General features: G+C 42.2%; 1 protein-coding gene across 3 annotated transcripts in view; it reads left to right on the plus strand.

The window, feature by feature from the left end:
• The window catches only part of KIF26B (kinesin family member 26B), a 508,676-nt gene that overhangs the window by 444,521 nt on the left and 48,888 nt on the right, over positions 1–15,267 (plus strand). The gene's annotated exons all lie outside the window — the stretch shown is intronic.

Here is a 15,267-nt window from a genome sequence, read left to right on the forward strand (position 1 = left end):
TATTTCACTTCCAAGATCCTTTTCCTCGTTCTGTTGCTGATCCAAGAAGATGAAATTAGAACTTCTCCTATGTCTGGAATAGCCAAAGACTTGCCATATCATCTGTGCTCATGAATGACCCAGCCCTGGAGCCACCCCTCACTACCATCACCCCAACTCATCTTTGTCATTGGACAATGTGATGATGGGATGATGGGATGATGGGTACTCTCCTGTTTTTTCAGGCCCTGCCAATATCCAGCTGCACCTTCCACTAGCTATCTGAACCTGCCTTCACATCTCATAAACTGAGGGTTATAGCTGTATATCTTACCTATATCACAAAGATAAAAGGCTCAGAGCGATATGTGTATGAAAGTTTTTTGTGAAATGTGTAACACTATAGTCAATAACCAATAATGATAATGTGGCTGAGCCTATCCCCACCTATTTAAATGGAAATAACACCTACCTTACAGAGTTGCCTTGAGGATTAAGCAAATATACAGTACATAGAATCATTTTTGTTTAATCTGTAGGATCCTACAAAATATAAATTACTGTTGTGTAGGATGGAAAAGGTAAGTCGGGCAGTTTGTCCTACAATAGCTGAGGTTCAGGACAAGTCCTTAGTTCTCCTTCCCCTCTGCCCTAAGTTGATGCCAACACTGTGCCTTTATTCTCTACCAGGAAGCCCATTACTAGACTACTTTAGGAGCTCAAATAGAGATTATAATCTTGTCTGTCTCAATTCTTGAAATTTGGAATCCTAGGATAAACCCAGAAATGGCTTTTCTACCCCTTGTGAGGATTCTTTTCTCTGAGAAAAAATTCAAGTAGAAGGTTTATATAGTTTCATTCAGTATCATTTCTGCAGTTGAATAAAGTCAACTTGTGATTACAAGGAAAGAGAGAAAGAGAGAAAGGAAGGATGGAAGGAAGGAAGGGAGGGAGGGAGGGAAAGCAGGAGGGAGGAAAAGAAAGAAGAGGAAAGAAAGAAAGAAAGAAAAGGAAGAGAGAGGGAGGGAGGGAGGGAGGAAAAGAAAGAAAGAGGAAAGAAAAAGAAAGGAAGGAAGGAATGGAAGGAAGGAAGAAAGAAGAAAGAAAAGAAAGAAAGGAAAGGAAAGAGAGAAGAGAGGGAGGGGGTAAAAAAGGTCTGCAGAGGTACTGTCAAGGTTGGAGATCTTAGAAAGGAAAGAGTTATCAGCCCTCATTAGTTTCCCTGTCCATAAAAAGGGAACCATGTCTATTAATGTAATAACTTAATAGATCATGTCATAGACAAAATTCAAAATACCACCTTATGAGGTCACTGATTATGTATTTTACTCATATATCTCTCACATTATTTCTGTAAAGCAACATGCTTTTATGATTTCGATAAATATTTGTTGAACTGATGGTGGGAGTGATGGATGAATGCAAGCATATGAAATTACTTTTACTTTAGATAAAGTAACTTCCTTTCGGTTCCAGTTGGCTTTTATTATAAACCTAAAGGGAAACATTAAGAATTGTTTTTATTAGTAGTTCAAGGTCTCTTGTTAAATTAAACATATCTAACATCAGCCAGCCACAACGACCAGCTACCTGCACACTTGGGAGGGCCGACAAAGTGTGAAAACTCCACTCAGCATTCTCTGCAGACATCTGTCTGCTTCAGTTCCCTTCCTTTCCTTCTGGCTCCGAGGGAGTGGTGATTAAAGTGTTTCTATGTCTGAAGTCGGCACAGACTTAACATAAATGTGGTGTCTATGTAAGACACAGGCATAGAGTTGTCCCCCATCATCAGGATCCTTCTAGGAATCTTGCAGAGTTGCCCACTGCTTGATGCCAGGAAACATGGTGGCGTGGCCATGCGGCCAGCTCTGTCCTCCCCAAAACATCTGTTGGCAGTGCACTTGTACAGCCAGTTCTATCAGCCCTCAGTCCTTAACGCCCATCATTGTGTGTAAGCTTTCAAAGACCCTTGCTGTAATATTGTTTCAGATTCTCAGCCACAGCATATATTCAATATTTGGTTCTGCAAATACTTTTGCAAAGTGATTAATCAACTAGAAACTCTCTTCTTTCGAGGTACAGGAAGATAAGGCAAAGATTAACTCAAATCACCCAGCCAGCTGGTGGCAGGATCAAACCGCATCACTTTTCACAGCCTCAGAGACCTTGGCAGTTCGTTGCCAATCCACTCCCCCCAACCTCATCAAGCTCTGTAATATATTAGCTGCCTTTGCTCTGCACAGCATGAGGTCTTCAGCACAGCAGGATGGCCCAGATTTCTTTTATCAGTTCAGTCAGCGCTCCAAAGCCACATCACATGGCATTTGTTAGCGTACTAAACACCTTTCCCATGTTAAACCGTGTCTTTGCAGTAGGTTCCTAAGACAGGGCAGGTTTTCTGCCCTTGCAGTTTCCTCTTATTCCTGTTCACTTACAGGAGAAAACAGAAAACCAAACTCCACGTTCGCTGCCTTCCCCCACCCTTCCAAAACACAAAAACCCACTCATGTGTGTCACCCTGGACACTTCTGTGCTTGGAACCTGCATCATTTACGTTTGCTTCTGGGAAATTAACTGGAATGTGCACAGAGGGGATGTAGACTGTCTTCATTTCTCTTCATCATCGTGCCAGACTCTCATGTGAGCAAGCCTGAAAGCGAGTTTGTATTCATTACCCATCACAGGTGCTCCCACGGGCACCCTAGGTGTGCCCTCAATGGTTTTGACTTTGCAAATGATATTGCCTTTAGATATGACACATGCAAGTGCAGAACAGGTTCTCAGCCTCAGCCACGACATAGCACAGGCTCGCCGACCAATCCAAGTGCCATAAAGCAATCCCAAATGGTGACACCATTCAGAAAAGCATTCGGGGGCTTCCCTGGTGGCGCAGTGGTTGAGAGTCTGCCTGCCGATGCAGGGGACACTGGTTCGTGTCCCGGTCTGGGAAGATCCCACATGCCGCGGAGCGGCTGGGCCCGTGAGCCATGGCCGCTGAGCCTGCGCGTCCGGAGCCTGCGCTCTGCAACGGGAGGGGCCACAACAGTGAGAGGCCCGCGTACCGCAAAAAAAAAAAAAAAGAAAAGCATTCGGGAGCAGCAGGGAGACCACCAAGGGCTCCAACCTCCTAGTCAGTTCTGCACTGACAAGGCTGCACAAAACTCCCTAACTTTGGGGAACCTCTTGTCTAGGGGAAGCTGTCACAGTCCTAAGCATTTTGACAGTGCATTTGCCAATTTCCTTCCGTCGCTCAGCCATTTGCTATTCCTCACCACTTCTTGGGCACTAAGGTTGTAGGAGCCTTCCCTTCGATAGATGAGAAAAATTAGGCAGAGACGTCGAAATGAATTCCCATGCCAAAAACTAGTGTTGCAGGCACACACCACTAGAACTGGTGCCCAGAAGGGCCACCACAAGAACCTGGCAGTGTGCACTTAGCTTTGGCTAAAGTGCTGTTATATCCCAGCTGATCTGCAGGACTACAGTCTTTCCAGGGACTTGGAAATTCTAACGACCACCCAGTTCTCTCGAAATAGAATTTTTTGTCCCTTTTAGATGTCTGGTAAGGCGAAGCATACCCTTCACACTTACTGTAAGCCTGAAACATTTTTCCTTCCTTTGTAACTGTTATTCCATTTGGATAGATAATTACTTTAACAGGTCAAACGGTGTATTTGATTATTTGCCAACAAGATGCTCTCCTCTGTTTCTAGACAACAGATACGTTATCATGTCCTGGCTTCCACCGAACCAGAGGACATGGAAAGTCATTCTGTGACCCTCTTGTGTTGTGTCTGTCTGAGATGCTATTCCCGAGTAGCTTGAAGCATGGTTCTGCATGAACAATCCCATGATTGAATTGGCGCTCAATGCCTTTCTTTTATGGTTCTGGTCTGTAGTTCAGACCGAGACCACATCCTTGTGTTCGGGAATCCGTCACGGACGTACTCTGGGGCTCAGGCAGCTGACTTCCTCGTGCCCTTCTTCTCTCTGAAGAAGCAGGTGGAGCCTGAGGCAGTTTGTTTTCATGAGCTTCAGCCTGTAAGCAAACACCACTGCAGGGGCCACTTTGGAAGCGGTTGGGAGCACTTTTCCTCCTAAGGCCTAAGGTGAGGAGTCAGGAACTAAGGTCACGTTTAAGAGAAAAGCAGCATCAGAGCACGGCATTTCATTCAAACCAGCCAGCATCCCTAGAGACTCAAATTCAAGTTGGTGACTTGTGGAGAAATGACAGTTTTGTAAATAGAGGCAACTTTTTCAAAATGTTAACACCTTTCCTCATCCGTGCTGGAACCTGCAGGCCTAAGATTTCATAAGGCCTCTACAGGACTTGCGTCTCTGAAGAATGTGGACATTCCCATGCCTTGCTTTGAGAAATATTTTCCCCCAGTAGCCATTTAGATACTGGGTTTGTCTCTGCTTTCTCAGAACTGGAAACCCACTCAGTGTCTGGGAAGCTAGAGAAAGGAGCTCATGACCAATATGAGCTACACTACTCAGTTCCCCTGACTCACAAAGGAAACAAAAGGTTTGTTCCTCGTGACTCAAATGCGTATTATTTACAAAATGAAATTAGATAGATATTTTCCAGGAAAAATGCAAAGGAATATCAATTCTCCAGATTTACTTAAGATAGCATGTAATGGAGAGAAGCTCTGTGTAAGAATCTTCGTGTGTGTGTGATATGAGACACATACATATGCATATTTAGCAACCTTTAAATGTACATTAATGCTGTATTATCTCCTCCTGATTTACAGGGAGAACATCAATTTAGAACTATTTGCACAAACTCCAGATACCAGTTTATAGCAGTCCCTATTTAGAAATAAAATAACCAAAGTCTCAGGTTGCCAAGCAACTGCAGCAATGATAATTCTTAGTGTTGCTGCTTCAAAAATATCCACTTTTATACATTTTAATGACTGTTAGGATGCAGAGAAAGTAAGTTCAGAAAATCACCAGCACATAAGTCTCTTTTGTATGAGATTTTAGCATCTCTTTCCTTTCGTTCTTCCCTCCTATACCTCTGTGTGCTTCGCTGGCCAGTGGTATCTTCACATATAATTATGAAAATTTGCAGAGATTGATAGTATTTTCTTAAGAGATGAGGCATCAACTACCAGTAAATGAACTCTGCCGGGTTTATCAGAGAAGCATGCAGGTCACTCAGGGAGAAATGAGGCTGTCTGGGGATCGGCTGGGGTCACAAGCCCTGGGTTCAAGCATTGGTCCTTCCACCACTGGTTTGACACATAAACTGTGCCCATCATCCTTTTTGTTCCCAGGAGGACCCCTTTGTGGCCCCTCACAGAGCAGCGTGTTAGGCCCCCAACTCAGTCATGATCCTTGGCAGCAGAGCCATGGCATATATTTTTCTTTGTCTACCACGGCTAGTCCCTCTTGGATAATGAGCTTATGGTTTTAGGACTGAGCCAAAATCAGGAGGTTTCTTCATTTCCCTTTTGACTTTTCAAGAGGTTTTCTTCCTTTATGTTCAATTTCTGAGAGTCCTAATCAGACTCTCTTCTCTCCAGATTCCGAACCAGTTGGCAAATAGATACAATAGTATGGTTGGGAACTAAACTTCTCCATCTGCTGAATCCTAGCAGAGTGGAAGGATGTCTCCTCCTATCCCCCCACAAGCATAGACCCCAGGACTCAGGAATGGGCAGAATTGGATCAGCAGAGCAATCCCTTACCTGTACAGCCACATGGCTCAAGAGGAGGGATGTGTGTGACCTACAGTGGGACAGACAGACAGACAGCATTGGGCTGTACGTGCCCATGGCCATGTTTACCAGCGCCACCAGTCAGACCTTTTTCGTCCTGTGAGAAGAAGTAAATAAAAGGGCAGAAAGAAGGATGGGAACTTTGTTCTCCTTCTTTCCAAGGGGTTAGAGATTCCTAATGTATGGACCTGCTGGGTCATAGGGAGAAGAAAACAATCGTTTCCGTTACTTGTTTTCTGGGTTTCCAGCTCCGATCCAGGTGGTTAGCGTGCGCATGCGTGAGCTCTGGGTGAGGCCTCTTCCGCAGTTTGAGGGTAATGACAACAGCTCGTAGTCATCGTTTCCTTACTGTGCATCCGGAGCTGCTCTGAATGCTTCCGGGGTGTTTAATCCTGCCGAGAGCCTCATGGCATAGATACCGCTATGGTCGTACTCGTACTACAGATGGAGAAACCGCGACAAGAGGAGGAAGTGACTTGTCCATGTCTGCACGGCTGGTAGGCAACAGGGCTACTCCACTGTCTCCTGGTATATCACCACTTCCTAACACAGTGTCCGGAATGCAGTGGTGCTCAATCAATATCTGTTGAAATAACAAATGAGGCCAGACAACGGATCTAATGTATCTGCAAAGCTTAAATATGTGCAGTAGGTTGTAAGTGAAAGCGTGAGTCCCAGGTCTGGGACCACCTGTGGCCAGCTGTCCATTCAGGGTCATCTCCTGGCCTCACCTTCTCTGTGACAGTGAAGCTGGACTGACTGCCAGATACTTGTGACAGTGAGGAAAGTGAAATATGGAAGATGAGGACGGGAAAGAACTCTCCCTTCCAGAGCCTAAGCAGGGCTGAATCAGAGAAACCCAACAGTCCCAATCCCATATCCTGGGCACCTCCAGCAGACAATCTCAGCAAATCTCAGCTATTTCACAAGTTTTCCTCTCTTTCTTAATTTCTGTCATCTTTCTCACGTAAGAGCCTGAAAGTTCATGTACCCCATTAATGGGAAAAGCTGCAGGATGCTCTGATGCTCTCTTAGGATACAAGACCCCCAGACAGCCCTCCTGCCTGGCCTCCAGCACAAGAAGTGTGACCATCTCCCACCCTGGAGACTGCACATGGGCACAGCCTCCCGATAAGGCAGTTTCCAGCCCTCTTCCCCCTTGGTGGCAGCTTCTGTAGGTGCGTAGAAGCATTCCTGAGCGAATAGATTCCTGTCAGAATAGGAGAGGTTATCACCCAGTCTGGGTCTTGAAGTTCTGCTGAGCAAGAAAGGTAAGGAAGGGAGAGGCAAGAGGTGAGGATGGCAGCAAGGCTGTCAGGGCATGAGATAATGAGCTTCCCCCAACACCTGGCTCATGATAGAAGCTTTGGGCATTTCCACAATCGGCAGATGAGATAGTCAATCTATCAACTGAAATTTATGAAGTTTCTTCAGGCTGGGCTCCCAGAGAAGTATGTGAAGTCAAATATCTGTGGTTTCCGAAAGAGATGAATTGTGACACGGGCCCAGGAGGTGACACGGAGCCGAGACCAGGGAGGCATGGGTCCTCGTGCCAGGGCCACTGCTCACCTCCGAACACTCAGACACTCTTCCTGCGCTTTTCATTCTCCACCAGCTAAATCAGAATAAGCATCTTCTTTACCTCAGAACCGTGGTAGGTACCATTGAGACAATGTCTGCGATAGCCCTTTAAAGAAACATGCTTCAAAGGCAAAAATGTGACTGTTTTAATATATTTCAAAACATTATAACCCGGCCTGATCTGGCACTATCATATCTTTTTATCTGTTTCTTGATTTTAAACATATGTGTTGCTTTTGGCCAAGTGGATTATAATTACCTTTTGTTGAAACAGAAGCTTCATGCATTTTTCAAGAGTTTGTGTGCCTAATGTACAGGGTCACTGCCAGATACAGACATCTAGTTTAAGAGAACGCAACCCTAAGTACTCTGCACGAAGAGAGAAGTAACAGGTTCCTTAGGAAGCGAAGGACTCCACCCACCACCTCCCTCAGTGAGGCCATCAGGCCTGAGAGTGGGTGGAGGTTGTGGGTAAGCAGAGGGTGCTCTACCCCCAGTTGTATCTGTCTGGCCCACTGACCACTGCCATTCCAATGTTTAAAGATACAAATTTTTCATAGTATATGGCCTTTGAATACAAGCCACGCCCTTCTGGTGCTCAGCCAGAGACAGTGATGTGTTCCAACCCTGACCGTGTTAGATTTCCCGAGAGAAGCGCTTCTCTTCCAAAGCGATTTTTAAGGCTGACCTTGATGATACAAATTTTACCTTACACTTTAGATCGCAAGTGATACATAAAGTTTATTATTCATGAAGCACGGTGCTATTCTGATCAGCAAGGTGAATTTTGGCCCAAAGGACCCAGCTGAGTGAGGAGTTTAAGCACCTAATTTTGTTACAAGCCTGATGGAGGCTACCAAACATATACAGGAAATACTTTGAGAAATACATAGAAGAATATCTGTAAGTTCTTTGATCCATTCAGTCATTCATTATCTATTAATTAAAAAATACTTATTGGACCCCTACAATATACAAGACACTGGAAATATAACAGAGAAACATAGATGATCTCCACTCCTGGACAATTTACAGTGTAGGGGAGATAGAGACATAAACAGCCAAGTCCCACACCTGGTAATACGCAACACAGGTGTTTAACCTGCACCATGGAAAGGGGGACCCAAGCAAGACTAAGGGAATCAGAAATACTGTAGTAAAGGCTGTCTGGGGGGACTTCCCTGGCTGGCCTGTAGGTTAAGACTTCACCTTCTGATGCAGGGGATGCAGGTTCGATCCCTGGTTGGGGAGCTAAGATCCCACATGCCTTGTGGCCAAAAAACCAAAAACATAAAACAGAAGCAATATTGTAACACATTCAATAAAGACTTTAAAAATGGTCCACATCAAAAAGAAAAAAAAAGGCTGTCTGGGCAGAGGTGGTGATTCTGAAGTTCTCCTCATCGACTCCCACTCTCTCTCCACTCTCACTCCTCTGTTTTCCAAAGTTTCCCACAGTCCATCCTTAAATGCTTGAGCCATTTCACAGCTGTTTTGTCATTCTCTAGAATGATGTAGACATTGCCTGACACAAATCATGATAAACTACTGGGCCAAATGCAAGACTCCAAATCTATAGCTAATTGTTATCTTTAATGATAACTAATCATCATATCACAAGTCATGTTGCTACCAGGAGAAAACAGGCAAAGGGGGAGGGCTTTAATTTAGTTCGGGGCCAATGCACACAGAGCCCAGGATGCCCCCAGGTAGGCACAGGGCTCCGCGATTAGTCAAGGATAGCTTGATTTAGGCACAATTAGACATTAGAAAGGATGGAGCATACAAATGAGTTGGGGCTTAATTCATTTAAAAACTGTCTTGAACATGAATAGAGCTTCAATCAGAGTATCCAACCATAAATTCTCACCTGTTTCACAACTGGTTCAGGCTTCATTGAGCATTAATAGATTTTTTTTTGCCCATGCAAATGAGGTGATAATTCATTTCATGTGTAATTGAACAATTTCCAAATAGTTATATTCATGGAGCAGTTAAGTTGTACCAAACTGTCTAATGTACCTAGCAATTTTTTTAACTAAAATAGAGCTGAATTTTATTTTTGATATAATAAAGAGAGAACTGAAGAAATAGAGATGGTTATGGTACATTTGTTACTGCTTTGAAGAGTAGTAGACTTTAGGAGACTTTACGATATTCCTTCGGGGCAATAACCACAATTGCTACTTATTTTTGTTTTTCCTTACCATTGTTTCTTATCCTACTCCGTACCAGCAAAATCAGTAAAAATGTTGGGGGTTTCTAGGTTTGGATGAAAGGTAGTAGTGTCAGGGCCCACAGTTTATAAGCATGCGCTTCCTAGTTCTGTGCTGCAACATGCCAATTTTACTGAGGGTTAAATACGTCTGTCTGAAAAGTACTGTGTGACCTCTTTCCTTCAGACCACTTACCTTATGTCTCCCATGAACCTTGCATCCCTGAGCATGAAATCCTATGCTGAGGACTAGTTGCAATTGTTGTTTGTATTGAGAGGATTTGTATGTAGTTTCCTGAACAAAGTCCAGGGAAGGCCCTAGGGCACATGACATACCCACTGTTTCCTTCTGAGGATTCTTTGTGGTGAAAGCATAGAAGGTTTTAGTTTCATCTACCCTCCACACAGCTGCCAGAATGTGTTTTTTAAATGTAGTTCTGATGTCACCCCCTTCTTTAAATCCGTCAGTGGCTTCTTGTCAGCTACAGGTTCAAACCCTTTATGGCCTATGAAGCTCTTCATAATTCAGGCCATGCCCACCTTTCTGATCATAGAAACTATGTACAATCTCCTGAAGCCCCCATGCCCTCTCACACTCCCATGCTTTGTAGGTGCTACTACTTCTGCTTACAGAGGCCTTGTCCATTCATTCATTCATCCAATGAATAGTTACCAAGAGCATGCTATATTCCAGGGCTGGCCTGGATCTCCCTCTCTACTTAGTGAGTTTCTGCTACTTCTCTTACATGTTTTAATTGTGAACTGTGTCATATATACAAATGTAGAAGCACACCTGCCCAATCTATAAAATAACAAGTTAAATACCTGTGTGCCCACCACCCGGTTTAGGAAATAGAACACTTCAATGCCTCGGACGGCCCCTGTGCGCTCTTCTGTGATTGTGCTGCCCTCCCGCCTTTCCCAGAGGAGACCACTGTGCTGAAAAAGTTTTGTGTTTACAATCCTTTTGCTTGACTTACAATTTTACCGCCTAAATTTATATCCCTAAAAACTATATTGTTTAGTATTTTCTGTTTTTGAACTTTATATACATATAAGCATACTCTCCCTGGCCCTTCTATAACTTACTTTTTTCAATTAATATTTCATTTTGACATCCATATTGATGTGTGTAGCTGTAGTTTATTAATTTTCATTAATGTGTGAGTTTTTCATTGTGGGAGGATATCTAACCCATGTCTCTATCTGATGAGATGACCATATGGCTTTCCTCCTTTAATTCTTTAATATGGTAAATTACATAAATCAAGTTTCTAATATTAAAAATTCTGGCATTCCTTCCTGCATGTCCTTCAAGGCTTATCTCAAATATTATCTCCTCTTTGAAGCCTCCTCTGATCTCTTTTCCTCCCTCCCAATTCTTTGCTCCAGAAAAGTTGTTTCCCTCCTCTAATCCCCTATGGCATTCTGTAGGTATTTCGCTGTAGGCACTGATGTTATATTTTAATTATTTGTTTACATGCATATCTCTCCTACCACATGAGCTCAGCAAGATAATGATAAAATCTTTTTCTTCAGGCTCCTTATTATTTTTGCACTAATTTGAATTAAACTAACCTGATCTAAACCCTACCTCTTAGTAGCAGAGATGAGTCAGACATCTGCCTTCAATTTTGATGGCCTGCCTCACTACCTGGAGGATACTTTGGGCTCCCAGACTTGCAATGTGGCCATCAGAGCCCCATTCTCAACTAGTACAAAGTGCATCTTTTTGCAGTGTCAGCAGTTTAGGACAGGCACTGAAGGAGAGGCACTGAAGCTATAGCCCTACTTTCTGAATCAGATATAGAACAAAATTATATTCACTCTACTAGGTTATTTTGACAATTCATCAAGCATCTATGATGTATAAAGCATTATTCTAAGCATTAGGGCTGACACACAAAGCTTACAGACGAGTTGGACAGAAGAAACAAGTACATAAATTAGAATGCAAGGCATAATAAAGCAGTTAAAAGCCACATGATAAAACACATTCAAGGAAGAGGTGAGAAGTTCCACTAAGTCATCAGTGAATATGCTTTCTCTGACGATAACAAAATAAATACTAGATATGAATATAGATCCTTATTTAATGCTACAGCCCTCCAAATGTCTAGAATTTGGCAGAAGCAAATATGCCTTAGAGTTCATCCAAGAGATTTACTTAATCAGACTACGTCTTTATTATAATCATTTCTTGCATCACTTTGAAGTTGGTGCCCTACAGATCTAAGTATAGGGAAGTTACAGGAATGCATTAGAACCCTAAGGAAAGGCTGTCGTTGTGACTAATTAATGTCCCCAGGTTTGGGAATGGCAGCCTATCTTTTGAGCTACATCTAGAAAACCTTGTACCCTGGTGCCAAGAAGAACAGTTAGGCTATGTGTGGATGGGGCTTCATCAGCTCTTGTGATTAACTTTTCACAATAAGGAAGATGGTAGTCTCTCCTTTGTAAAGTCCAGGAAGTGCCTGCAAGCCCTTCCAACTTCTGGGTAATTTAATCTCTGCCCACTCTAGGAAAATGTACAAATCCACAACCCAGATCTCTACCCACTGTGGCCTCCTTGACAATCAAATTCTGAAAAAGCAAACCTCCCTGCTTGATTACTTGCTGGAATAATGAAACCCATCTTGGCCCCTGCTTGATGATTTCCTTCGAAAAAGTAAGGAATAGCCACTTTCGAAAAACCATACAATTTGACCTTTCCAAAAGCCAAAGGTTTTTGCTCACCAAAGTCATTCATTTGAGCCTATAATTTGTAAATGAAAGGAACCAAGGGACTATTCCTCTAATAGCTTTTTGGATGAGTTGAAATTGCCCTTTAGCATTAAGTCCTCTGTTCAAGACCCATTTAAGGACCCGTTTCACGTGATCTTGGAACCATGGGTAGTGCGCAAAAGCAATAAGAGTAGCAAAGCTACCACTTTTGGAGTATTTGCTAGGTACAAGCCAAGTCTATACAATACAGATATTCTGTTTTCATCTTCACAGCAACCCTAGAGGTAGATGCTATTGTTTCTCCCATTTTACAGACGAAGATCCTGAGACACAGAAATTTGAAGCAAATTGACCTCCTCCTCCTCCTTCTCCATCATCATCATTACCATCACCATTATCTAGTGCTTACTATGTGCCACTGCCTATACTCACTTCTTTGTATTTATTTTTTTAACTCATTTCATCTTTGTGACAACTCCATGGAGTCAGTACTACAAATTGACCAAAGGAGGTTTACTCCAAATTTCCTTTGTCATGGCAGCCAGGAGCATGCAGAAGCAGATAACAGAAATCTCTGTAGCCACATTTGATTTAGCACTGTTAGTAGAGCTGGTAAGGGAAAAATTATAAACAAGCAAAGTTTGACTACTGTGCCTCACTACCACCTCTACCCTCAATTCTGTGCCTCTTCCTCCCAATGAGTACCTCCCTCACCCCCTCCACAGGTACCCTGTACCTTGGTGATGTCTGGAAATGCCCAGTGCCTGCCACTCCACCACCATCCTCCCGGTTGTACCACTGTTAAGAGCCCCCAGTGCCCTAGACCTCATTTTACTCTATACCTACATCAAAACTGATCTTCCCTGTGGGCTCTTCCTTCACACCTCCTTCCACGGTAAGATAATGTGCTCTCGTAGGTCAAATTAGAAAGGCGGTATCTAGAGACAGCATAAGCGAGAAGAACTACAATCCTGCAGCCTGTGGAACAGAAACCACATTCACAGAAAGATGGATAAGATGAAAAGGCAGAGGGCTATGTACCAGATGAAGGAACAGGATAAAACACCAGAAACACAACTAAATGAAATGGAGATAGGCAATCGTCCAGAAAAAGAATTCAGAATAATGAAGATGATGCAGGACCTCGGAAAAAGAATGGAGGCAAAGATTGAGAAGATGCAAGAAATGTTTAACAAAGATCTAGAAGAATTAAAGAACAAACAGACATGAACAATACAATAACTGAAATGAAAAATACACTAGAAGGAATCAATAGCAGAATAACTGAGGCAGAAGAACCGATAAGAGACCTGAAACACAGAATGGTGGAATTCACTGCTGTGGAACAGAATAAAGAAAAAAAATGAAAAGAAATGAAGACAGCCTAAGAGACCTCTGAGACAACATTAAACACATCAATATTCACATTATAGGGGTCCTAGAAAGAGAAGAGTGAGAGAAAGGACTCGAGAAAATGTTTGAAGAGATTATAGTCGAAAACATCCCTAACGTGGGAAAGGAAATAACCACCCAAGTCCAGGAAGTGCAGAGAGTCCCATAGAGGATAAACCCAAGAAGAAACACACCAAGACACATAGTAATCAAATTGGCAAAAATTAAAGAAAAATTATTGAAAGCAGCAAGGAAAAAATGACAAATAACATACAAGGGAACTCCCAAAAGGTTAACAGCTGATTTCTCAGCAGAAACTCTACAAGCCAGAAGGGAGTGGCATGATATACTTAAAGTGATGAAAGGGAAGAAACCAAGATTACTCTACCCAGCAAGGATCTCATTCAGTTTCGACAGAGAAATTAAAAGCTGTACAGAGAAGCAAAAGCTAAGAGATTTCAGCACCACCAAACCAGCTCTACAACAAATGCTAAAGGAACTTCTCGAAGTAGGAAACACAAGAGAAGAAAAGGACCTACAAAAACAAACCCAAAACAATTAAGAAAATGGTAATAAGAACATACATATCAACCTTCAGACCTAGGCACACAAACAGACTGAAAGTGAGGGGATGGAAAAAGATATTCCATGCAAATGGAAATCAAAAGAAAGCTGGAGTAGCAATAATCATATCAGATAAATAGACTTTAAAATAAAGAATGTTACAAGAGACAAAGAAGGACATGACATAATGATCAAGGGATCAATCAAAGAAGAAGATATAACAATAATAAATATATATACACCCAACATAGGAGCACCTCAATACAAAGGCAACTGCTAACAGCTCTAGAAGAGGAAATCAACAATAACACAATAATAGTGGGGGACTTTAATGCCTTACTTACAACAATGGACAGATCATCCAAAGAGAAAATTAATAAGGAAACACAAGCTTTAAAGGACACAATAGACAAGATAGATTTAATTGATATTTATAGGACATTCCATCCAAAACCAGCAGATTACACTTTCTTCTCAAGTGCGCACGAAACATTCTCCAGGATAGATCACATCTTGGGTCACAAATCAAGCCTCAGTAAATTTAAGAAAATTAAAATCATATCAAGCATCTTTTCTGACCACAACACTATGAGATTAGAAATCAGTTACAGGGAAAAAAAACGTAAAAAACACAAACACATGGAGGCTAAACAATACATTACTAAATAACCAAGAGATCACTGAAGAAATCAAAGAGAAAATAAAAAAATACCTAGAGACAAATGACAATGAAAACACGATGATCCAAAACCTATGAGATGCAGCAAAAGCACTTCTAAGAGGGAAGTTTATAGCTATACAAGCCTACCTCAAGAAACAAGAAAAATCTCAAATAAACAATCTAACCTTACACCCAAAGGAACTAGAGAAAGAAGAACAAACACAACCCAAAGTTAGCAGAAGGAAAGAAATCATAAAGGTCAGAGCAGAAATAAATGAAATAGAAAGAAAACAATAGCAAAGATCAATAAAACGAATAGCTGGTTCTTTGATAAGATAAACAAAATTGATAACCATTAGCCAGACTCATCAAGAAAAAGAGGGAGAGGACTCATATCAATAAAATTAGACATGAAAAAG

The sequence above is a fragment of the Kogia breviceps genome, chromosome 1 (assembly GCF_026419965.1).
Source record: "Kogia breviceps isolate mKogBre1 chromosome 1, mKogBre1 haplotype 1, whole genome shotgun sequence".
In the NCBI taxonomy this organism is placed as follows: Eukaryota; Metazoa; Chordata; class Mammalia; order Artiodactyla; family Physeteridae; genus Kogia; species Kogia breviceps.